General features: G+C 44.9%; 1 protein-coding gene across 1 annotated transcript in view; it reads right to left on the bottom strand.

Annotated features, from left to right (window-relative positions):
- slc4a11 (solute carrier family 4 member 11) overlaps positions 1-13,129 on the bottom strand; it is a 232,749-nt gene extending 219,620 nt beyond the window's left edge. Inside the window, exon 1 of the mRNA XM_078554605.1 lies at positions 13,108-13,129. The gene's annotated coding sequence lies outside the window, so the exon portion shown is untranslated. The remainder of the gene's footprint in view (positions 1-13,107) is intronic.
- Between the last annotated feature and the right edge of the window lie 13,812 nt (positions 13,130-26,941).

Raw genomic sequence — 26,941 nt, 5'->3', positions numbered from 1 at the left:
TCATTTAAATTTCATCAAAGAACTATAATAGAAGATTGAAATGTTCATTATGATCCAACTGATGGGCATCCAGCTCAAAAAATACTTTACTTCTGACGTTACTTCTTGTAGAAAGTGACATCGCCGTGGCCATACCTTGTTTCCTATCTGGTAGGAGCATAACCTGTGTCCACATATCTACATCATTCTTCTACTGGACAAATGCTTCAGACTCCAAGAATATCGAAGGGTAATCATACCCCAACGTTTTTGCCATTTTCCACAATGGCTACTAAGATTGTAGTTTTCCTCTCTGAATTTTTTTTCTTAGCTTCTTTCGCCATTAGGCAATTATTCTCTGCCACCATGTGCTAGTTCAGAAAGCCAGTTGGTGAAGAGTAGAAGCGGAACTGATCTTTAGACTTTTTTAATAAACGTTTGTTTACACAGTTATATATTATAAGCGTGCACCTCCTAACCCAACAACCACAGTTTCAGTCTGTGTTTGTTTATAGAAGGACACGTGAATTCTCAGTTAATGCTTTGCCAATAGTGGACCTCAGCTAATTGGCTGGGTGAAAAAAGAAACTGCATGAAGTGGGGGGAAAGATCACGTCTGCCAGCGGCTGTCAGGAGTGTTCCGGAGCCAGAACACGCACTCCTACCAACCATGAATTAAAAGATCAAAACTTACCATTTACGATGATGGGCACTTCCTAGGTTAGGTCCATATTGGGTCTGCTTCACTCCACTGGATACCAGTTTCCCAAAGAAACCTAAAGCATTGTAACTTCCTTGGGAACAGAGGTGGCTCAGGGAAGGTTAACTGAGGTGTATAAAATTATGAACTGCCTCGATAGAGTGGATAGGATGGACCTATAGCAATGAGGTTAATAACCAGGGGGGCATAGATTTCAAGTAATTGGTAGAAGAATTAGAGAGGAGTTGAGGAGAAAATTTTCCAACCAAAGGATGGTGGAGTCTGGAAACCACTGCCTGAAAGGATGGCAACAACAGAAACCCTCACTACAATTAAAAAATATGCATGGCCATGAATCAACGGCTGGAAGGTGCAATTAGGCTAGATAGTCTTTTTTTTGACACAATGAGCTGATTAGCTCCTTCTGTGTCATAAATCTTCCTATGGCTGAGATTTCCCGTGGCGCTGGTTGCCCCACTCACCAGCCAGAAAAATGGGCGCAAACCCCGTCTCCGCCTGCCCCTGGAAGCCAGGACTCTACGTGGCTCAGGCAATTACATAGAGACTAGGAGCAGGAGTAGGCCATTTGGCCCTACCAGCCTGCTCCGCCATTCAATATGATCATGGCTGATCCTCTACATCAACGTCATACTCCCACTTTCTCTCCATACCCCTTGATGCCCCTAATATCCAAAAAATATCAGTGAAGAAATTTTTCCTCATCTCAGTCCTAAATGGCCTGCCCCGTATCCTGAGAGTGTGGCCCCTGGTTCTAGATGCCCCAACCAGGGGAAACATCCTCCCTGCATATAGTCTGTCCAGCCCTGTTAGAATTTTATACGTTTCAATCAGATCCACTCTCATTTTTCTAAACTCTAGTGAATACAGGCCCAGCCGAACCAATCTCTCCTCATACGAGAGTCCTGTCATCCCTAGCATCAGCCTAGCGAATCTTCACCGCACTCCCTCTATGGCAAAAATATCCTTTCTCAGGTAGGGAGACCAAAACTGCACACAATACTCCAGGTGTGGTCTCACCTAGGCCCTGTATAACTGCAGTAAGACATCCCTACTTCTGAACTCAAATCCTCTTGCAATGAAGGCCAACATACCATTTGCCTTCCTAATTGCTTGCTTTACCGGCCTGTTTACTTTCATTGACTGGTGTACAAGGACACCCAGATCCCTTTGTACATCCACATTTCCCAATATATCAACATTTATATAATACTCTGCCTTTCTGTTTTTCACACCAAAGCATATAATTTCACATTTATCCACGTTGTACTGCAACTGCCACGTGTTTGTCCACACACACAGCTTGTCTAAATCGCCCTGAAGCCTCCTTGCATCCTCCTCACAACTCACAAGCCCGCCCAGTTTTCTGTCATCAGCAAAATTGGAAATATTGCATTTGGTTCCCTCATCCCTTTATATATATCATGAATAGCTGGGGCCCAAGCACTGATCCCTGTGGTACACACTAGTCACCGCCTGCCATCCGGAAAAAGATCCATTTATTCCCACACTCTGTTTCCGGTCTGTCAACCAATTCTCAATCCATGCCGGTATATTACCCCAATCCCATATGCTTTAATTCTACCCACTAGCCTCTTGTGTGGGACCTTATCAAAAGCTTTGGAATCCAATTAGACCACATCCACTGGTTCTCCTTATCTATTCTACTAGTTACATCCTCAAAAAACTCCAGCAAATGAGTTAAGCATGATTTCCCTTTCATAAACCCATGCTGACTTTGTCTAATCCGGTTAATGCTTTCCAAGTGTTCTGTTACCATGTTCTTTATAATAGATTCTAGCATTTTTCCCCACTACTGATGTTAGGTTAACTGGTCAGTAATTCTCTGTTTTTTCTCTCCCTCCTTTTTTAAATAGTGGGGTTACATTCGCCACCCACCAATCGGTAGGAACTGCTCCAGAGTCTATAGAATTTTGGAAGATGATCACCAGTGCATCCAATATTTCCAGGGCCACTTCCTTAAGTACTCTGGGATATAGATTATCAGGCCCTGGGGATTTTTCAGCCTTTATTCCCATTAATTTTTCTAGCACCATTTTTTTTAACTAATACTGATTTTCTTCAATTCCTCCCTCTCACTAAACCCTTGGATCCCTAACATTTCTGGGAAATTATTTGTGTCCTCTTTTGTGAAGACAGAACCAAAATATGTGTTCAATTCTTCTGCCATTTCTTTGTTCTGTATTATAATTCCCCCCGTTTCTGACTGTAAGGGATCTACATTTGTCTTTGCTAATCTTTTTCTCTTCACATATTTATAGAAGCCTTTACAGTCAGTGTGGTCCTCTGAGACAGGATGCCCCAGATAATCAGAGGGCCAACAGTTCTTCACTCAGGCAAGTGGGGTGAGGATTGCCAGGGCCAATTGGGCAGGCCTCGGCAATAGGGGAGGGGGTCAATTTGAGGGCATGGGGGAGTCTCCCGCTGGAACAACGAGTACCATTGAGGGGTCTCTCCATGGGTGCCAAATCAGGAGAGACCTCCACCCATCCTCAAGCCATCACTGGTCACAAGCCACCATCACTGGACAGCCTCCATAAGACCATAACAGAAGTAACCCATTCAGACCATCGAGTCTGCTCCGCCATTCAATGAGATCATGGCTGATCTGATAATCCTCAACTCCACTTGCCTGCCTTTTCCTCACAACCCTTGATTCCCTTACTGATTAAAAATCTGTCTATCTCAGCCTTGAATATACTTAACGACCCAACCTCTACAGCCTTCTGCTGTAAAGAATTACAGATTAACAACCCTCTGAGAGAAGAAATTCCTCCTCATCTCTGTCTTAAATGGGCAACCCCTCACTCTGAGATTATCCCCTATGGTCCGAGACTCTCCCAAATGGGGAAACAACCTCTCAGCATTTACCCTGTCAAGCCCCCTAAGAATCTTATATGTTTCAATAAGGCCGCCTCTCATTCTTCTAAACTCCAATGAGTACAGAGCCAACCTACTCAACCCCTCCTCATAAGAAAATCCTTCCATACTCGGGATGAACCTAGTGAACCTTCTCTGCACTGCCTCCAATGCCAGTATATATTTCCTTAGATAAAGGGACTAAAATATTCACAGTATTCTAGGTGTGCTCTAACTAGTGCCTTTCTAGTTTTAGCAAGACTTCACTATTTTTATACTCAATTCCCTTTGAAATAAAGGCCAGCATTCCATTTGCCTTCCCTATTATTTGCTGAACTTGTATGCTCACTTTTTATGATTCATGTATGAGGACCCCCAAATCCCTCTGTGCTGCAGCTTTTTGCAGTCTTTCTCTATTTAAGTAATAACTAGCTCCTCTATTCTTCCTGCCAAGGTGCATTACCTCACATTTTCCCACATTATATTCCATCTGCCAAGCTTTTGCTGAAGGAGGCCATTAATTGGCCACTTATGGGTCTGAATTAGCCTAAGGGCAGACAATCCACCCACCAGCTGCTGGCAAAATACTAGTGAAGGTGAGAAGGCGACAGACATGGTAACCCCACCAACCCATCTGATTTTACACCCCCCCCTGACTGCCAGTCCACTCCCACAGGAGATGGGGTGTGTAAATTCTGACCTATGTGCCTAAAACGAGCTAGAGAACCTTTGTTTACACATGTAAGGGCCCTAATGCATGTTTAGGCACCCACTATGAATGCCTGAAAAATCGTCCATCCCAATTTCAGACCAGTCATCCTGCAGACATCCTTGGAGCACAGGACATGGGTCCCCAAATCCAAGCTTCATTGCACATGTTTTACACCCATGAAATCAGGCAACAAGTCCCAGCTTCCATCCCTCTTTCTTATTTCAGTTGTTAACTGTTATAAAGCAAACCAGTGTATGTAAAATCTCATATCGTCCAGTCTGGTGTTTTGTCTAGAGGGGAATTGCAAAGTTTATTTATTTGTCTGGGTTAGCGAGGGTCAGTGGAATGAGAAATGAACACCACCAAAGGTCCACACACTTCCAACAGGTTTGTTTGTTTCTCAACCTCCTATTCAAAAAAAAAATTAATCATGAACCTGACTCCCAAACAGGAAGCCGTTATCACCAGTTAGCTCAAGTACATGTTATGTTTTCCAGATCAGTGGAAATACACAGTTAGTACTAGGAAAATAAATGGGGGAGGTTTGATTTCATGCAAAGGGGTTGAATTACAAACAGAAATTTTAATGTCCTTGAAAAGGTGTCAACTGAGATGGCATCTCATATCAATGTGGGGACCAAACATCCTTTTCAGCAAGTGCAATCTCACTGGTTTCCAACAAGGCCTACGTGGCAGTATTTCCTAATGTTAGTCATTATTCTTTCACAGCAAGCTTCTGCCATCTTGGGCCTTGGGATTTACAGGATGAAGCCACTCAAATGTAAATGGCCACATACAAGGGCAAAGGAATGTTCAGTTTTAAAAGAGATTGTGGGCTCAATGTTAACTCTTTGCAAGGGGTGGGTTTTGAGTGAGTTTGAGTCTCGCTCTGTGGAATGTGGGTAGAAAGAATTAGGTGCAAGGCATGTCTAAGATCTGCTTGCTCAATTTTATGACCCTGCTACACAACAGTACAGTGGATCATAAATTCTACATTATCAGATCATAAATACTCCAAGATAAGATAGAGATTGTGGCTTTGATCCCAACTCTAGCACTTGACCTCAGCTGACATGTCAGTGCACCATTGCAAACTTTACTTAGGTGCTATTTATTTCGGATTGGACATTAAACCACCGTTTCATCCATCCCTTTAGGTGGACATAAATGATCCTGTGGAACTATTCTAAGGAAGTTCTCCCAGTTTGCCTGCCAACATTCATCTGTCAACCACTACCAGCACCAAAAAGCAGATCCATTGTTCTTTCATCTCATGGAATGTTGCCCTTTATGTCCAGAGGACAAAAGTACAGCGGAGGGTAGAAGTCATGCTTCAGCTGTACAAACTCTTGGTTACACCACACCTTAGAGAGGATATAATGACTAGATCGACCTGTGGCAAATACTCTAACAGATTTAGTAGATTTACCAGAAAGATCTGAACCCCAAGGGATAAATTATGAGGAGAAATTAAACAAACTAGGCTTGTGTTCCCTGCAATTTAGAAGGTTAAGAGATAATTTGGTCAAAGTTTTCAACATTTTAATGGAACCTATAGGCTATACATAGAGCAACTATTTCTGATGGTTGGGGAGTCTAGGACTAGGAGCCATAATCTAAAAATTAGAGTCAAACCTTTCAGGAGTGAAATTAGGAAACACTTTTACATCCAAAGGATGGTAAAAGTTTGGAAATCTCTTCCGCAAACAGCAATTCCTGGATGACTAGGGGCGAGGAGTAATCATCAAGCTGCCAAAGAAAGGAAACTTCACCAATACCTGGGAGGGCACAACATTCCTGGCAAGGTCTTCAGCACAGTGCTCGTCAACAGATTGAACCATAGAACCATAGAAAAGTAACGGTGCAGAAAGAGGCCATTCAGCCCATCATACTTGAGCCAGCTCATTTTAATCCCACTTTCCAGCACCTGCTCTGTAGCCTTGCAGGTTAAAGCATTTCAGATGCAGATCAAGGTACCTTTAAAATGAGTCGAGCATTTCAGCCTCAACCGCCAGTTTAGGCAGTGAATTCCAGATGCCCACCGCCCTCTGGGTGAAAAAGTTTTTCCTCCTGCCCCCTCTAATCCTTCTACCAATCACTTTAAATCTATGCCCCCTGGTAATTGACCCCTCAGCTAGCGGGAAACAAGTCCTGTCTCCCCTATCTAGGCCCCTCCTAAATTTGTACACCTCAATTAGGTCACCTTTCAACCTCCTGTGTTCTAAGGAAAACAACCCTACCCTATCCAATCTCTCCTCATAGCTGCAATTTTGAAGTCCTGGCAATATTCTTGTAAATCTCCTCTGCACTCACTCCAGAGCAATTATGTCCGTTCTGTAATGTGGTGACCTGAACCGTACACAAAATTCCAGCTGTGGTCTAACCAGCATTTTATACAGTTGCATGATTCCACCCCTGCTTTTGTATTCAATAGCTCGTCCAATAAAGGAAAGCTTTCCATATGTTTTCTTGATAACTGTGTCCACCTGTCCTCCTATCTTCAGGGACCTGTGGACATGCACTCCAAGGTCCCTCACTTCCTCGAGGGGGGACTTCCCATCTATTGAGTATTCCCTTGTTTGTTTGCCCTCCTAAAATGCATTACCTCACATTTTTCTGGATTGAATTCCATTTGTCACTTCCCCGCCCACTCAACCAAACCATTGATGTCATTCTGGAGTCGACATTATCATTATCTTTATTATCAACTACGTGGCCAATTTTTGTGTTATCTACAAATTTCGCAATCATGCCTCCCGCATTTAAGTCTAAATCATTCATATATATAGCAAACAGCAAGGGCCCCAATACCGAGTCCTGTGGAACACTACTGGAAACTGTTTTCCATTCACAAAAACATCCATCAACCATTACCCTTTGTTTATTGTCGCTGAGTCAACTTTGGAAATAACCTGCCACCTTCCCCTGTATCCCATGAGATCTCACTTTCCTGACCCTATGTGGGACCTTGTCAAATACCTTACTGAAATCCATGCAGACAACATCCATCGCACTACCCTCATCAATCCTCCTTGTTACTTCCTCAAAAAGTTCTATTAAGCTAGAAAGACACGATTGAAAGCAGAAGTAGACAGTAGCCTTCATGAAGAACAGGCAGGTTTCTGGGGAGGTAGATCATGCTGTGAGCATATCTTTACACTCAGGAACATCATAAGGCAGAGCCTAGAGTAGACATCATTTGTTATAAACTTCATTGATTTCAACAGCGCTTTCGATAACATCCATTAGCAGTTACTCTGGTACATTACAAGGCATCCTGGAGTGGTAAATCAATATCTTCAAAGCCTTATGCTGCAATTCCAGCCATGTCAAGACCAGCACGGGCACCACAGACCCCTTCAACATCACCACAGGAATAAAACAAGGCTGCATACTCTCCCCACTCCTTTTCCTCTTGGTTATTGACTTCATCATGAGAATGTGGTGGTGAGTGCAGACTTTGGCATCCTGTGGTAACACCACCAGTTGTCAGTCCTGGATTTCACAGATGGCATTGCCCTTCTGGCTGAAGAATCGCGCGCGGTCCAAGACATGACCGCCAGTCTTGAGAGCAGTGGCGCTAAGGATGGTCGACGCATCAGCAAGACCAAGACAATGATGACTGGATGGCAACAAGGCCCTCCCATCACCATCGGGCAACAAAACATTGAGGACGTCGACCACTTCCCCTACCTAGGAAGCAACTTCTTCAGGGAGGGTGACGTAGATCCACATCCACTCAAGAATCAGCAAAGCAGCATCGGTCTTCCAGCAGCTCCACACGGCCTGGGCATCCAACACCATCAACATGGCCATGAATCACAGAATCACAGAATCACACAGTGCAGAAGAGGCCCTTCGGCCCATTGAGTCTGCACCGACACGTGAAAAACACCTGACCTACCTACCTAATCCCATTTACAAGCACTTGGCTATTAGCCTTGAATGTTATGATGTGCCAAGTGCTCATCCAGGTACTTTTTAAAGGATGTGAGGCAACCCGCCTCCACCACCCTCCCAGGCAGTGCATTTCAGACCGTCACCACCCTCTGGGTAAAAAAGTTTTTCCTCACATCCCCCCTAAACCTCCTGCCCCTCAACTTGAACTTATGTCCCCTTGTGACTGACCCTTCAACTAAGGGGAACAGCTGCTCCCTATCCACCCTGTCCATGCCCCTCATAAGCTGTGACTCTACATGTCCATGGTAAACCAACCATAGTCTATGCCAGCAAGACATGGAAAAAAACATCAAAGTTGTCACATAAGTTGAATGTCTTTCACCACGTACATCTTGGGCATCTCATGGAGAGATAAAGAAGTGCTACAGAGGACTGGTTGGAGATACCTGTGGGACATTGAGATGAAGAGATGACTGAGATTGGCTGGACACATATTTAACCTCCCGGACATACACCTCGCCAGAGTAGCAGTAGGATGGACACCATCAGATGGAAGAAGAAGACGGGGCTGGCCAAAGAAGACATATAGAGGTATATTTAAGGAGGTCCATCAAGCCCACCTGGGTTAGAGCGAAAGAGTTTGCTATGGCCCAGGGCTAGGGGTGGAGTCTTGCTGCTCATTGCCCTGCTTGGGACCAGAGGAGCTAAATTTCTTTATTCATTCATGGGATGTCGGCTTTGCTGGCTGGGCCAGCATTTATTGCCCATCCCTAATTGCCCTTGAGAAGGTGTTGGTGAGCTGCCTTCTTGAATTGCTGCACCCACAGTGATGTTAGGAAGGGAGTTCCAGGATTTGGCCCAGCGACACTGAAGGAGCGGTGATATATTTCCAAGTCAGGATGATGAGTGACTTGGAGGGGAACTTCCAGGTGGTGGTGTTCCCATCTATCTGCTGCCCTTGTCCTTCTGGATGGTAGTGGTCGTGGGTTTAGAAGGTGCTGTCCATGGATCTTTGATGTGTTCCTGCAGTTCATCTTGTAGATGGTACACACTGCTGCCAATGTGCATCGGTGGTGGAGGGAATGAATGTTTGTGGATGGGGTGCCAATCAAGTGGGCTGCTTTGTCCTGAATGGTGTGCAGCTTCTTGAGTGTTGTGGGAGCTGCACCCATCCAGTAAAGTGGAGAGTATTCCATCACACTCCTGAGTCGGAGTATTCCATTACACGCCTTGTAGATGGTGGACAGGCTTTGGGGAGTCAGGAGTTGAGTTACTCGTCGCAGGATTCCTGGCCTCTGACCTGTTCTTGTAGCCACAGTATTTATACGGCTAGTCCAGTTCAGCTTCTGGTCAATGGTAACACCAGGATATTGATAGCAAGTCTAAGTAAGCCTATGATAATTTTAAAGCTGAGATTAGTAGGTTTTTGTTAGCTGAAAATATTAAGGGATATGGGACAAAGGCAGGTATATGGAGTTAGCCGACATATCAGCCACACTCTGATTTAATGGTCGACAGGCTGAAGGGGCTAAATTGACTCTGATGTGATGTTCACTTCCGGCTTATCAAGCTTAGGCTTGGATTTTCTCATTAGTGCTCCTGATGTCTGTGACTCCACCTTCAGATCTGTGACTGCTCTTTTTACAGATCTCCTCATAATTTTACAAACAATCTAATCACAGCAGGGAGCCTCGTTCATGAGAAGCACATAGCAGGAAAATCAAAAACACACCCTCCAGGGCAGCAAATCATGTGTGACACATCCCTGATTTTCTCAAATCCACTGCTGGTGTGGTTGGGGGTGGGGGTGGGGGTTGTGGGTGGGGATGGGGAGGTTCCTCATCAGGACTGTACTCTAACATCGGCTCTTAAGTATAATTTATTGATAATGAGTGCTTTGAGACTTCTTCAGCACAGAACGAGGTCAGATGTAAATGCAAACTTTGTTTCTCAGTAATGGATCTTTCTCAGTAATGAATAACTAATATCAACTTCTGAGAAATTAAGACACAAGTTTTAAAAAAATACTGGGCAAAGTAAGTAGGGTCCTGTAGGGCTTTCCTTGGATGAATGGTCTTGTCTGAGATTCATGATCTTCTTTTTTCTATTTATAGTGTTCATAGAATCAAGCACAGAAGGATTGTGTCTATGCTGGACCTCTGAAGGAGCAATTCACCTCGTGTGCTGGACTCACAACTTTGAAGCCCTAAGTTTAAATAGCACCAGAGTTGTAAATTGTAAAATTGAATGACTATGAAAGATGATGAGTTGTTGCAAAAGCCAAACTGGAATATCCTTCACAAACGTCCTTCAAAGGCAGGAACATGCGTTCTGCTCAACACTAAAATCCACCTCCACCTTAATTTTCGCTCCATTAATAAGACCGCTTTGTTTTACACTCCATAATATTCTCAATCTCCACTTCACCTCTCCACATTGTTTCTATAATCTTAGTCCATGTTACACAACCACAGTCCACCATGAATGGACCACTGTAATAGACTTCATTACAACCTTGGTCTAAACTTACAAAAAAAGCTTAATTCCAGAGATCAGGTGAAAGTGACCACCCTTGGCATATAGGCAGCATTTGAACTAATGTGGCACCAAAGAGCCCTAGCTTATATAAACGAAAACCAGTTCAAGTGAAGAAATTTCGGAAGTTGATAGCCCGTCTGTTTTCTCTTTGTGTTCACCATATTGTAATCTTCTCAGAATCATCATCAATTGTTCCATTATATAAATAGACCATTTGGTTCATTGAACCTGCATCAGGGCTCTTTTCTCTTAGTCTATTCCCATTCAACTCTGTTCTGAAGCTTCTGTTGAATCTTCCTGATGGACTCCTGTGAATCACCTTAGTACCTTTCGCTCTCTTCAAGACATTACCTAAATGCAAGTTGCTGTTGATGAGCCAATACAACTTAACTGTCTTCCAGTCTGGGATGCCCTACACTTGGGGTCACAGCAACAGCCCAGCTTTGGCATTATCACAGTGCAGGCAATTTGTAAAAATGATGGAGTGAGTGACTTAGGCTGTGCCATAACTGGCTGTGACTTTATGTTAATTACCATAACTCTGCACCCCCTTTTAGATTCAGTGGAATCATCAACTTTGGTGAATTAAGGTCACCGCAATCACCACAGAGAGTTTAGATCCTTTCAGAAAAGCCCTGGAGGGCTCTGCATCAGTAACCTTTTCAATCCCTCAGCCTGAGGCTAACATTTTTGCTGATTTGTTTTAGGAATTTGATTGCAATCTTAAGCCTTAATTAAACAATAAAAGTGTTTATTGACAACCAAGGTTATGATTTATTGAGTTTTTGTGCTGGGCATAGGTTACATGCAGCAATAAAATGTAGATTTTAGGCATTGCAACACTATGCATACGGCTCCCTCCTTAATGTTGTTTTATATATTTACACTAAGCTGTCAGGACAAACCCAAGAATCTGACCTGCCCGTATATAATGTAACCTATCAGGTCAGAGGCTCTGCTCCGAAACATATCTCTGGCCATTAGATGGTTGAACATGATGTACCATTCATCGCAGCTGTTAGAAATACTAAAGCCCAGGGGAGCCAGGAAAGGTGCAAAGAGAAATAAACATGACTGACTTCAGGAAAAACTCAGTCCAGAAGCTTGCGCATCACTAGCAAGGGCAGCACTTGTTACAAATTGGCTGCTATGTTGCCTACATTAGAGAAATGACTGCACTTCAAAAGTAATTCATTGATTTCCTGGAATTGTGAAAGGTACTATATAAATGCAAGTCTTTTCTGTTCTTTCTTTACTTGTTCCGCCACTGGAAGACCATCTTTCCATGTTCACGTTTGCTTCCTGGAATGTGTCCTTGCTTATTCACCTCACTGCATCTTTCCCTGCTTCTAAATCGCTCCTAAGAACTGGTCTCGTTAGCCACGATTACATTTCCCCTGCACCCTGATTTCCTCGCTAAAGTCCTTTAGGGAAGGAAGTCTGCCATCCATAGCCTACATGTGACTCCAGACGCACAGCCATGTGATTGACTCTTAGCTGCCCTCTGAAATGGCCTAGCAAGCCATTCAGTTCGAGGGCAATTAGGGACGGGCAACAAACGGTGGATGCCCACATTCCATGAAAGAATAAAAGAAAACTTCTGCTTGGTGTCCCATTCCTCTGTCCTGTAAACACTTCTTTGAGATATTTGCCTGCATGAAGTGTGTTATATAAATGGAAGCATCATTAGTGAGTGGCTTCCTGTTGAGCAATTCCAACGAAAGAACATAAAACATGCGTTGGATCACATTGCACAGAAGGAGGGCATTCGGCCCATCGAGTCTGTGCTGGCTCGCCAGGACTGCAATTAAGGTTGCCAGCTCTGGATGAACATACTCCTAATAGCTTCATCACATGACTGACCCTCACACTCCCTTCATTGGATGTTCAACACAGCCATCCTTGGGGGACACCTCCTTCTCGTGTACAGTGGAAAGCGAAACAACTCTTTACTTTCCAATTGGAAGCTCCTTCTGTCATTCAAACAGCCTCTTTATCCCCATATACAATATTTTTCCAAATTATAAACAGAAGCATTCAAACAAAATGGAGGAAAAGCACAGTCACTTATAGCACCCCGATGATTTTCTCCAGGGATTCCTCGCAGCAATGTCCAGGCGACTAACTGTTAATTTCTGGAGACGCCAGGGCAATCCTAGAGGGTTGGCGACCCCATCTACGATCAATGATTCAGACTGAACAGTAGCGATCAGCAATATTAGTTTTCAATAAAGTAACTAATCTTGACTGTACAGTAGAGGCTTCATATTACCTGTATTACACTTTAAATTGGCTTCATAAACAACAGTATAGCATTCCCTCCTGGGCTGACATTGCATTGGGATGAAGGTGAACTGTAAATCTTTATTCTAATCCTTACCCTGTGTGTGGCACTTCTCCCCAAACCTCTGCCGTCGCCTCCCTCTCTTCCTGTTTCACACTGCTGAGGAGTTACTTTCCGATTGCTGAAATGGGAAGAGAATAGTTGGAAAAAAAAAATCCTAGAAAGTAGTAGCCTTACCTCAAAGGTATCTCCTTTTGAGGAAGTCCGGAGAAGGCGCAGGTGAAAGTGACAGTAACATCCTTCCCTGTCAGCTTAAATACAAGGGCAACCTTGCTGGCCAATCACGGTGACAAGCCCTGTTTATTATCAACTCCATTGGCTGCCTAGCTGCCTGTAGAGGAATAAATAACTTCTTCCGACATTCCAAGTCCCTCTTAACCCTGTGCACACTGACTTCTTGCTGATGTTGAAATATTAAGCATCGGTTGAAAATGAGAGAATAATGACTTGCATTTATATAGCGCCGCTGGATGTCTCAAAGCACTTTACAGCTAATGAAATATATCTTGAAGCGTTGTAATGTAGGCAATGCACCAACCAATTTTACACACAGAAAACTACCACAAACAGGACAGATAATATGTTATTTGTGATGTTGATTAAATATTGTCCACTGAGGAGAGCTGCCCTCGCTCCCCTTCAAAACAGTGCCATGAGATCTTTTACATCCACCTGAGCAGGCAGATGGATCCTCAGTTAACATCTCATCCGAAAGACAGAACCTCCAACAATGCAGCGCTCCCTCAGTACGACACTGAAGCATCAACCTTGATTTTTGTGCTCAAGACCTGGAGTTAGACTTGAACTCAGAAACTAATGATTGAGCTGTGAGAGAGCTACCAACTGAGCCACAGCTGACATGTAATAAATATGAGTTAATATTTATAGCGTAAGAGTCTGGCACATAGAGGGTTAATGTGGGGCTGAGTGCAGCACTGCCCGCGCAGCAGGCGGGATTTTACGACAGCGGGATTTTACGGTCCCGCCGAAGTTAACAGGGTTTAGAATGGCTGGCCGCATTTTACGGCCCTGTTTCCGCTGCGACAGGGCCATAATATTCTGGCCAGTATGCAAGAGAGCTCCAGGGTGCCAATATTGACAGGTATTGACATGGGGAGATGGTGGCATGGTGGTAATTGGTACTGTGGTACTGGGCTAGTAACCCAGCAGCCCAGGCCAAGCTACAGTCTGGGGACATGGGTTCAAAACCCACTGTGGCAGCTGGTGGAATTTACATTCACTTAATAAGATCTGGAATTGAAAGCTAGTCTCAGTAATGGTGGCCATGAAACTATCATCAATTGCCGTTAAAAACCCATTTGGTTCAATAGTCCCGTTTAGAGAAGGAGACCTGCCAACTGTTGTAAGGTGGTCGAGTTGTGCTATTAGTGATAGAGTTGATCAGCAGACACTTATTGGGTGGAAACTTAAAGTTTAGTTACAATATACTCAGCAACAACTACATGTGTGCTTTCAACTCCAACTCTATCTCTACACTGACTGCTGAGGTAGCCCATGCTACCCTCCTATTGGTTACTACAGATCATGTGATCTTGCCTAACAAGTATTATTCTTAATGGTACATTACATACTAAATAAAGCCATTATTACTACATTCCTCCCCCTTTAACTCGGCTATACATATCATATATACAAGCACATATTTTTCAAGACTACATAATATTTATGCTGGGTAAGGAATTTACAAGTTCAGTCTTTCAGGTGGTTTCCTGGTACGTGTGGAATGTCGCAACTCCACAACTCCAGATGCCTTGTCAGGAACCTCCTTTATCGGAGTTGCCTGAACATCAGGTGCTTCGATGGGCTCCTGTAGATCTGTAGCCTCCACCCTTGATGGAACAACAGATGTGTCTGTACTGGGTTCAGTTCTCTCAACAGGAAACGCTGACCCAGTCATGAACGCTGGTGGAATCAGTTCTTGGTGCATAGTTTCTCTCTTCCTCAGATGATCCACATGTCTCCATATGACTCGGCCCTCCACCTCCACCTGGTAAGATAGAGGTCCAGTACCACACTTATTTCACCCGGTAACCACTTTGGTCCTTCCCTGAAATTTTTCACATACACTGGCTCTCCCAAGGTAAATTTCCTCTCACGACTATTCCAGTTATGTCTAGCTTTCTGGTTTTCCTGACTCCTTTCCACCTTCCCCTTTAAATTCAGCATTATTAAACTCAATCTCTTCCTGAGATGACGTTTCAACAATAACTCCACAGGTGTGACACCTGTTGTTGTGTGAAGGGTAGTCCTGTAATGAAAAAGAAAGCGTACTAGCTCGGTTGTCAAGGGATCATCAGTTAGCTTTTTCATGCCTGACTAGAACATTGGAACCGCTCTTTCGGCCAGTCCATTTGAGGAAGGGTGTTATGGTACAGTTTTCACATAAGTGATGCCATTGAGGCTAATAAACCTTTGAAACTCAGCACTTGTAAATGCCGTGCCATTATCAGAAATGGCTACTTCTGGTAGTCCGTGAATGGCAAAACTCTGAGGTACTTTCTCAATTGTAGTGACCAACGTTGGTGACTTCACCTCATATACATCCAACCATTTTGAATGGGCATTGACAATAAGCAGAAACATTGTTCCCAGGAAAAGTCCAATGTAGTCAATGTGTAACCGCACCCAGGGTCTACCTGGTAACTCCCATGGGTGTAACGGAGCTGTCACTGGCAACTTTTGCAGTTGCTGACATTGCACACAGTGCTTTACTAAACTCTCTATTTCGCCATCCATCCCAGGCCACCATAGATAGCTGCGTGCTATGGTCTTCATTTGGGAAATTCCTGTGTAGTTCAATTAAAAGTGGCTCCCTTCCCTTTGGAGGAACTATCACTCGTGCTCCCCACAATAACATGCCATCCTGGCTGGTTATTTCATGTTTTTTGTTGAAGTATGGTTTCATTTGGTCAGATACTGGCTTCTGTGACCAACTATGTAGCACTTGTTCTTGTACTTGAGATATGACTGGGTCCTAACTTGTCCAGTCTCTGATCTGTTGAGCACATACCGGCAAGGCATCTAAGAAATTTAACAGTAAAACGAGTTCCTGTGGAAGTGGGGCGTGCTAATCATTTTCTTGTAAAAGCGAACAGCTAAGGGCATCGGTGTTTACAATTTGATTGCCAGGCCTACGTACGAAAGTGTTTTTGTATGCTGCCAGACCTAAGGCCCATCGTTGTATTCTTGCTGAGGCTATGGGTGGTATAGCCTTGTCCTCACTAAACAATCCTAGAAATAGTTTGTGGTCTGAAACAATTGTAAAATGGTGTCCGTGTGCATACTGGTGAAATTTATTGACACCAAAGATGATGGGCAAGAAGGGGCAGGCCCTGTGAATCTATCTGGTGACTCAAATAGATTACCTCCCTCGCTTGGAACGTGCACTTTTCTTTTATTAAACGCACTCCAGCTTCCAAGAAAGCTTCTTCTAAGTTTGCCACATGCTCTTTTTCAGTGAATCCTGTCACCAATAGCCTACAACTTGGGGCAGTCCATGCAGTAAACTTTCCATTGTTCTCCAAAAGATGGCACAAGTGGAGGAGACACCAAAAGGCAATCGTGTATATGGGCACAACCCTTTGTGGGTATTAATTGTGACAAATTCCCGGGAGGCATTATCCAACTCTAGTGGTTGATAAGCATGACTCATGTCAAGCCTTGTGTACGTTATCCCTTCTGCCAGCTTGGCATATACAGGTCTTCGATTTTTGGAATGCGGGGCCTGTCTGGCTTAGCTACTTTATTAACTGTCAGTTTGTAGTCTCCACAAACTTGGGCGCTTTGGTCGCGTTTAAGGACGGGGACTATGGGCGCTGCCCATTCTGAGAACTGAACAGGTTGTATAACGCCCAGTTTCTTTAGTCTGTTCAGTTCAATGTCAACTTTTTCTCGCAGGGCAAATGGCACTGGCCTTGCCTTCATGAAGCGAGGGGTTGCTTCTGGAACTACATGAATCTTGGCCCGCATGTTGACTTTCTAAGTAGCTCTGTTAGCCCACTTGCTCTCAACTGGAAAATTTCAGTGCATTCCAACTTAATCTCCTACAACCAATTTCACCCCAGGAGGCTTGGCCCTTCACCTGCTACCACTATCAAAGGTAGCTTTGCCGACTGGCTTCCATAATGGATGGTTACTCTACTTGTGCCTTTTACTTGAATTTCTTCACCCATATATATTTTTAGCTTGACAGCTGTTTCTTCTAAATTTAATTGATGTTCACCATTATTTAAATATCTGAAGGTATGATCCCCAATTACTGTAGTGGAAGTTCCTGTGTCCACTTCCATTCTAACAGGTTTGCCATTTACTTTCACTGTGACAAATATTAGTCCTGTCTTTCGAACTTTCAGGTTAAACAACAAGTAAATGTCTGAATTTGTTGTTTCAGGCACATCTTACATTGTAGATTTCATTGGGCTTCTTCTTTTGTTTACAAGCCTGCTTGAATCTTTCCTATCATTGCCTCATTATATGTCCATTTCTGTGACAATAGCAGCATTCATTTTTTTTTTAACTGCCAATCGCTAAAAGACTGATTGTTTCCACCTCTATTAAATTTTGCTGCAAAGCTATTTTTCTTTATTCTTCAGCTAGCAGGGGCTGTTTCCTGCTTCTCAGCAGAGTCTCCCTTTTTGTATCACTTGCATCTGGGGTTTCCCACCCGATGTGGAGGATGGTGCCATTTTGCGCACCCTGTTTTGCTTTTGAACCTCTTACCGTGCTTTACACTTTCCAGATTCACTTTGGACAGTAATCTTTTCTGAATAGTGTCCTCTTTCACACCACACACTAGCCGATCTCTGAGCATGTTGTTCAGAGTCATACTGAACTCACAATGTTCCATTAGCTGCTTCAGATTTTCCACGTGGCGTGTAATTGTCTCACCCAGGGCTCTATTTCACGAATTAAACCTGAACAACTGCATCGTGACTGAGGGCTTGGGTTGTAAGTGACCCTTCACGAGGTCTAAAAATTCATCAAAATTCTTCGATTCTAGGGCACTGGGTGCCATCAAACTTTGAATCAGACTGTAGGTTTTGCTCCCACAAGTGCGCAAGGGGATCGCTCGCCTCTTCTCTTCCCCCATAATCTCATTTGCTTGAAAAAAGAACGTGAGGCATTCTATGTATTGAGACCAATCACCTGTGTCAGGTTCAAAAGGATCAATTCTCCCAAATTGTGGCAGTTTGGGAGAGGATAACTTCTTCAATTCTAACAGAGCTTGTTATTTACAATCACTGTGCGCGGTACAGTGCCGATTTCTTTCTAACTTAATTTCTTTTGTTGAAACAGAAAACGCTGGAAAAACTCAGCAGGTCTGACAGCATCTGTGGAGAGAAAAACAAGGTTAACGTTTTGTGTCTGTATGACCCTTCTTCAGAGTGAGCAAAGATCATACTGGCTCAAAATGTTAACTCTGTTTTTCTCTCCACAGATGCTGTCATACCTACTGAGTCTTTCCAGCATTTCCTGTTTTCCTTTCAGATTTCCAGCATCTGTAGTGTTTTGCTTTCTTCCTCTGTTCACTCCTGTTTTATTCCCGTCACCGTTGTAGGGTGGCCAAATTGTGCTATTAGTAATAAAGTTGATCAGCAGACACTTCGTAGGTGGAAACTTAAAATTTATTTACAATATACTCAGCAGCAACTACAAGTGTGCTTTCAAACTCCAACTCTATCTCTACACTGACTGCTGAGGTAGCCCACACTACTCTCCTATTGACCGTAAGACCATAAGACATAGGAGCAGAAATTAGGCCAATCAGCCCATCGAGTCTGCTCCGCCATTCAATCATGGCTGATAAGTTTCTCAACCCCATTCTCCCGCCTTCTCCCCACAACCCTTACCAATCAAGAACCTATCTATCTCGGTCTATCTTGGTCACTCATGTGATCTTGCCCAACAAGTATTATTCTTAAAGGTACATTACACATGAAATAAAACCATAATTACTACACCATCCTTACCTTGTCTGGCCGACATGTTGACCTTAAACTCCCCTCTACAATGGTCCAGCAAGCCATTCAGTTCAAGGGCAATTTGGGATGGATAACAAATGCTGACCTTGCCAGCAGTGTCCTCATCCCATGAAAATAAAGAAAAATGTAGAAGTGAACAGTATGGCGACTCAAGGTACAGAAGCTACAAGGGCATGTCGCGAATGACTAAGGAGGGTGATACTTGCTCATTCTGTTGAGTTACTGATCTGAAGAATGTTGCAGCCCGATGCTTTGTTGCAAAATCAAGGCAAGACTGAAGAAAACGCCATCATTCGGGTTCTTACTTTGTATTATTCTTTCATGGGATACAGGTAGTCCCCAATCAAGAGGTGGTTCTGGAGGCTGGACCTCACCTAAGCCCCAGCAAAGTGGGGCGTGAAGGGGAGGATGGGGGAGCCAGGTTTGACAGGCCATGTGGGAGAGCTAAATGGGGGGGGGGATAAACTTGAACTTGGGGGTTGGGGCCAGTGGTGGCTTGCCTCCAATGGGCACAGAGGATGCCCAGTGGAGGTCCCCCAGCCTTGCCTGACACCAACCCGTCCAATGACAGCTGTCGGGCTACCTGTTTACTGTGGGCATCAGTAATTATCATTCGGGTAAGAGAGCGGTGGGGGTGGGATCAGGCACATAACTGGCCACTAATTGGTCACTTAAGGCCTCAATAGGCCCAAATGTGGGCGGGTCATCTGACACCTCCACCACACTTAGTCGTGAGACAGGTCAGAGGTGGGCGGGCAGGCCACACGGTGCAATTTACAAGCCCCTCCTCGCCTTCAAACACGCCAACGTGGGAGCATAAAATCACCAAATCACAGAACTGTCTTTGCCCTGCCTTTTCCCCGTACCCTTGCACATTGTTCCTATTCAGATAATCATCTAATGCCCTCTTGAATGCCTCGATTGAACCTGCCCCCCACCACACTTCCAGGCCGTGCATTCCAGACCTGAACCACTCGTTGCGTGAAAAAGTTTTTTCTCACGTCACACTTGCTTCTTTTGCAAATCACTTTAAATCTGTGCCCTTTGGTTCTTGATCCTTTTATGAGGGGGAACGGCTTCTCCTTATCTAAAACAAAAACAGAATTACCTGGAAAAACTCAGCAGGTCTGGCAGCATCTCCTTATCTACCCTGTCCAGCCCTCTCAGGACTTTGAACACCTCTATCGAATCTCCTCTCCAGCATTCTCCTCTCCAAGGAAAACAGTCCCAACCCCTCCTATCTATCTCCGTAACTGAAGTTTCTCATGCCTGGATCCATTCTTGTTAACCTCAGTCTGGACCGAAGGGCGTCACTAACACAAGGCAGAACCTGATCGGACATATCATGATGAGTTTATCACCCCTAATTAACCATAACCTGGAGATATTGAAATAAGACAGCAAATAGAGTGAAAGGAGATAACAGGCAGACAACAGAGGTGTTCAAAGGAGAAACAAGTAAAGGGCAAGGGAGGGAGCGGTCAGAAAGTAAAAGGGTCAAAGGGGATGCTGGGAGGAGCGGTTTGTCTGGATGTGAAGGTGAGCATCGGTGCGTGAATGGCCACACTTTGAGCTTGTTTGGAGGAAACTGATTTTCCTCTGCACGCCGAACCAAACACCAGTTTCCTCTTGCCTTCTATCAGGTCGGGAAATGCATCCCCACCCCCATCCCCCCCCAACTGAGGTGAGGTCCCCCATTTTAAATGTGGGATGAAAAATCGGATTTCCTCCCCCACGTGCCATTTTTGTCTGACGGTGCGGGATTAAAACTGGGGTGAGAGTTTGTGAAGAAAACATAAAGGAGCCTGGAACATTCTGAAGGATGGCATGGGGGAACTGAGCGGGTGGCGGTGGAGGGGGGGAGTTGGTTTGATTGACGAGGAGTGAGGGAGGTGAGGGGCAAGCTTTAGAGGGTCTTTACACAACGTTAGGAGCCATACTGCTGTCACCGAGAACAGAGGCCAGCCTTCTCACCAGCCCACCTCCACACTCACACGTCTCCCGCATTGGTTCGCAACTCCCCAACCGCATTCCGAACCAGATCCCTGTGTGAAAAGACAAAAATGGCGTGTGAAGTCACCCATGGGTCAGGTAGGCAGTTAGCCAGCTGCAAAAGTGCGCATGTCGGGTTTTTCTGAGCCCAGACGAAAATTTGGCACCAGATCAGTTGTGGATCCAGATCGACCATGGCACCCTCAATCAAGAACTATCCACACTATCCCATTTCTCCTCCTTCTCCCTCCATGCAATTTTCTTTATCAAGTATTTATCCACCTCCCTTTTAAAAGCTGTTATCGATTCTTCATCCACCGCTGTAGCAGAAAGATATCCCATGCCCCAACAATCATCTGTGAAAGAAAATGTTGTTAACCTCTTCCTTCATTCATGATCTTAAATTCATATTCTCTAGCTGCCATCGACCAATGGGTAGAGTTTCCCCTGTTTAACCTTATTAAAATTCCGCCTGATTTCCGACTCCTCTTTTGGATCCCCTCTTAACTTACAGCAGCAACAACTTATATTTATTTGGTACCTTTAACTTAATGAAACTTCCCAGGGTGCTTCACAGGAGCATTATAAAACAATGTATGACACTGAGCCTCATAAGGAAATATTAGGTCAGGTGACCAAAAGCTTCGTCAACGATGTAGGTTTTAAGGAGTGTCTTCAAGGAGGAAAATAAGGAAGAGAGGTAGAGAGGTGGAGAGGTGTAGGGAGGGAATTCCAGAGCTTGGAGCCTAGGCAACTGAAGGCATGTTCACCAATGGTGGAACAATTGTGATTGGGAATGCACACGAGGCCAGAATTAGAGGATTGCAGATATCTCAGAGGGTTATGGGGCTAGAGGAGATTACAGAGACAGGGGGTGGTGGTGAGGCCATGGAGGGATTTGAAACCAAGGATGAGAATATGAAAATCAAGAGGTTCCTTGACCAGGAGCCAATGTAGGTCAGCGAGCACAGGGATGACAGGGGAGCAGGACATGCTATAAGTTAAGGCAGGGGGAGAGTGTGATAGAAACAGTGTGGTCATTTACAGCGAGATAGTGTGAGAGAAACAGCGAGGCCATTTACAGGGAGAGAGCGAGAGAGAAATAGGGTCATTTACAGTGAGAGAAGCAGCAAGGCCATGTACAGGGAGAGAGTGTGAGAGAAGCAGCGAGGCCATTTACAGGGAGAGAGTGTGAAAGAAACAGTGTGATCATTTACAGTGAGAGAGGGTGAGAGAAACAGTGTGATCATTTACAGTGAGAGAGGGTGAGAGAAATAGCGTGGTCATTTACAGTGAGAGACTGAGAGAAGCAGCGAGGCTGCATTTGAACATGGACTGCTTCAGTAACTGAGGAGTCGTGAATGGTGCTGAACATTGTGCAATCATCAGCGAACATCCCCACTTCTGACCTTACAATGGAAGAAAGGTCATTGATGAAACAATTGAAGATGGTTGGGCCTAGGACACTACCCTGAGGAACTCCTGCTGTGATGCCCTGGCGCTGAGATACTGACCTCCAACAACCACAACCACCTTTCTTTGTGCTAGGTATGACTCCTACCAGCAGAGGGTTTTCCCCTTGATTCCCATTGATTCCAGTTTTGCTCAGGCCCCTTGATGTCACACCCTGTCAAATGCTGCCTTGATGTCAAGGGCAGTCACTCTCACCTCACCTCGGGAGTTCAGTTCTATTGTCCGTGTTTCAACCGATGCTGTAATGAGGTCAGGAGCTGAGTGGCCCCGGTGGAACCCAAACTGGGTGTCAGTGAGCAGGTTATTGCTGAGCAAGTGCCGCTTGATAGCACTGTTTATGATCCCTTCTATTATTTACTGATGATGGAGAGTAGACTGTTGGAGCGATAATTGGCCAGATTGGATTTGTCCTGCTTTTTGTGTACAGGACATACCTGGGCAATTTTCCACATAGCCGGGTAGATGCCAGTGTTGTAGCTGTACTGGAACAGCTTGGCTAGGGGCGCGGCAAGTTCTGGAGCTCAAGTCTTCAGCACTATTGCGGGAATATTGTCAGGGCTCATAGCCTTTGCAGTATCCAATATCTTCAGCCGTTCCTTGATATCACATGGAGTGAATTGAAGTGACTGAAGACTGGCATCTGTGATGCTGGGGACATCTGGAGGAGGCCGAGATGGATCATCCACTTGGCACTTCTGGCTGAAGATTGTAGCAAATGCTTCAACCTTACCTTTTGCACTGCTGTGCTGGGCTCCTCCATCATTTAGAATGGGGTATTTGTGGAGCCTCCTCCGCCTGTGAGTTGTTTAACTGTCCACCACCATTTACAACTGGATGTGGCAAGACTGCAGAGCTTAGATCAGATTCGTTGGTTGTGGGCTCACTTAGCTCTGTCTATCACTTGCTGTTTATGCTGTTTGGCACGCAAGTAGACCTGTGTTATAGCTTCACCAGCTTGACACCTCATTTTTAGGTACTCCTGGTGCTGCTCCTGGCATGCCCTCCTGCACTCTTCATTGACCCAGGGTTGATCCCCTGGCTTGATGGTAATGGTAGAGTTGGGGATATGCCGGGCCATGAGGTTACAGATTGTGGTTGAGTGCAATTCTGCTGCTGCTGATGGCCCACAGCGCCTCATGGATGCCCAGTCTTGAGTTGCTAGATCTGTTTGAAATTCATCCCATTTAGCACAGTGGCAGCGCCACACGATATGATGGAGGGTATCCTCAATGTGAAGGCAGGACTTCATCTTTACAACGACTGTGCGGTGATCACTCCTACCGATACTGTCATGGACAGAGGCATCTGCGGCAGGCAGGTTGGTGAGGATGAGGTCAAGTATGCTTTTCCCTCTTGTTGGTTCCCTCACCACCTGCCACAGCCCCAGTCCAGCAGTTATGTCCTTTAGGACTCAGCCAGCTCGGTCTGTGGTGGTGCTACCGAGCCACTCTTGGTGATGGACATTGAAGTCCCCCACCCAGAGTACATTCTGTGCCCTTGCCACCCTCAGTGCTTCCTCCCAGTGATGCTCAAGATGGAGGAGCACTGATTCGTCAGCTGAGGGAGGGTGGTAAGTGGTAATCAGCAGGATGTTTACTTGCCCATGTTTGACCTAATGCCATGAGGCTTCATGGGATCCGGAGTTAATGTTTAGGATTCCCATCGCTACTCCCTCCCAGCTGTATGCCACTATTCTTGCCACCTCTGGTGGGTCTGTCCTGCCAGTGGGACAGGACATACCCGGGATGGTGATGATGGTGTCTGGGACATTATCTGTAAGATATGATTCCATGAGGATGACTGTGTCTGCTGTTGCTTGACGAATCTGTGAGACAGCTCTCCCAATTTTGGCACTAGCCCCCAGATGTTAGTCAGGAGGACTTTGCAGGGTTGACAGGGCTGGAGATTGTCATTGTCGTTTCTGGTGCCTAGGTCGATGCCGGGTGGTTCGTCCGGCTTCATTCCTTTTTTGTGACTTTGTAGCTGTTTGTTATGCCTGAGGGGCTTGTTAGGCCGTTCCAGAGAGCGTGTAAGAGTCAACCACATTGATGTGAGTCTGGAATCACTGTCGGCCAGAGCAGCAGATTTCCTTCCCTAAAGGACATTAGTGAACTAGATGGGTTTTTACAACAATCAACAATGGTTTAATGGCCTTCATTAGGCTTTTAACTCCAGATTTTTATTGAATTCAAATTCCACCATCTGCCAAGGCGAAATTCAAACCTGGGTCTCCAGAGCATTACCCCGGGTCTCTGGATTACTAGTCCAGCAACAATACCACTGCACTATCGCCGCCCCCTATCTTTAGGATTCTGTAGCCCAGAGGGCTGTGGAAGCTCAATTATTGAGCATGTTCAAGACAGAAATAGATTTCTGGATACCGATGACATCAGGGGATATGGAATAACACGGAAAAGCGACATGAGGTAGATGATCAGCCATGATCTAATTGAATGGCAAAGCAGGCCCCAAGAGCCTACTCCTGCTCCTATGTTCTTAATGTGGGAGACCAGCCAGGAGTGTTTTGGAATGGCCAAGTCTAGAAATGATTTTCTTTTTATCCTTTCATGGGGAATGGGCATCGCTGGCAAGGCTAGCATCTGTTGCCCATCCCTAATTGCCCTTGAACTGAATGGCTTGCTCAGCCATTGCAGAGGGCATTTAAGAGTCAACCACATTTCTGTGGGCCTGGAGTCACATGTAGGCCAGACCAGGTAAGGATGGCAGATTTCCTTCCCTAAAGGGCATTAGTGAACCAGATGGGTATTTCATGAAATTCGATGATAGTTTTATGGACCCTTAGTTGAAGGGTCAGTCACAAGGGGACATAAGTTCAAGGTGAGGGGCAGGAGGTTTAGGGGGGATGTGAGGTAAAACTTTTTTACCCAGAGGGTGGTGACAGTCTGGAATGCGCTGCCTGGGAGGGTGGTGGAGGTGGTTTGCCTCACATCCTTTAAAAAGTACCTGAATGAGCACTTGGCACGTCATGATATTGAAGGCTATGGGCTAAGTGCTGGTAAATGGGATTAGGTAGGTAGGTCAGGTGTTTCTCACGTGTTGGTGCAGGCTCGATGGGCCGAAGGGCCTCTTCTGCACTGTGTGATTCTGTGATATGATCGAGACTTGGCTAAAAGAAGGGCAGGATTGTCAGCTCAACATTCCTGGTTATAGGGTATTCAGGTGAGATAGAGAGAGGGATAGAAGAGGAGGGAGTGGTCACGATATTGATCAAGGAATCAATTATAGCAGTGAGGAAGGATGATAGCTTGGAAGGATCATCAAATGAGGCCATATGGGTAGAAGTAATAAACACAAAAGGGGAAAATACCATGTTAGGTGTGTACTATAGGCCCCCAAACAGTCAAGGAGAGATAGAGGATCTAATATGTAATCAAATTTCATAGAAGTATAAGAATAATAGGGCAGTAATAGTTGGGGATTTTAACTACCCAAATATTAACTGAGATAGTTTTAGTGTGCAAGGTAGGGAGGGGGCAAAATTCTTAAGTTGCATCCAGGAGAACTTTTTTGGCCAGTATATAGCAAGCCCAACAAGGCAGTTCTGGACCTAATATTCAGAAAAGAGCCCGGGCAGGTGTATCAGTAGGGGAGCATTTTGGAGATAGTGACCATCCCTCAGTTAGATTTAGGATTTTATGGGAAAGGATAATGTTGGGCCGGGAATATAAGTTCTAAACTGGGGAAAGGCTAATTTTACTAAGATGAGATATGATTTGGCCCAAGTGGACTGGGAGCAGCTACTTGCAGGTAAAACTGTGCCAGAGCAGTGGGAGGCATTCAAGGAGGAAATAGCGAGAGTACAGGGCAAATATGTTCCTGTAAAGACTAAGTGGGGGGGGACCAAGTCTGGAGTACCGTGGATGCCAAGGGAAATAAAGGTTAGGATTGAGAGACAAAGAGAAGCTTATGGCAGATACCGAGGGCTCAATATGGGCAGAGTCCTTAGAGGAGTATAAAAAGTGCGGATGGGAACTTAAAATGGAAATTAGGAAAGCTAAGAGAGTGCATGAGAAAGCATTGGTGGGTAGAATAAAGGAAAACCCAAAGGGGTTTATTAAATATATAAAGAGCAAGAGAATAACTTGGGAAAGAGTAGAGCCAATTACAGACCATAGAGGTAATCTGTGTGTGGCCCTGCAAGACATGGGTACAGTCCTCAATGAATACTTTGCATTGGTCTTCACAATGGAAAAGGACGACGCAGATATAGACATCAGGGTGGAGGACTGTGAAATATTAGAGGAAATTAATATAGAGAGAGAGGAGGTACAAGCGGGTTTAGCAGCCTTAAAAGTGGATACATCCACAGGCCCGGGTGGGATGTATCCCAGGCTGTTCAGAGAGGCAAGGGAAGTGATATCAGAGGCTCTGGCAGTAATTTT

This window comes from Cetorhinus maximus, chromosome 1 (genome assembly GCF_964194155.1).
Source record: "Cetorhinus maximus chromosome 1, sCetMax3.hap1.1, whole genome shotgun sequence".
NCBI lineage: Eukaryota > Metazoa > Chordata > Chondrichthyes > Lamniformes > Cetorhinidae > Cetorhinus > Cetorhinus maximus.
Note: the sequence above shows the minus strand (reverse complement) of the source record. Positions and strands in the feature narration are given on the sequence as shown.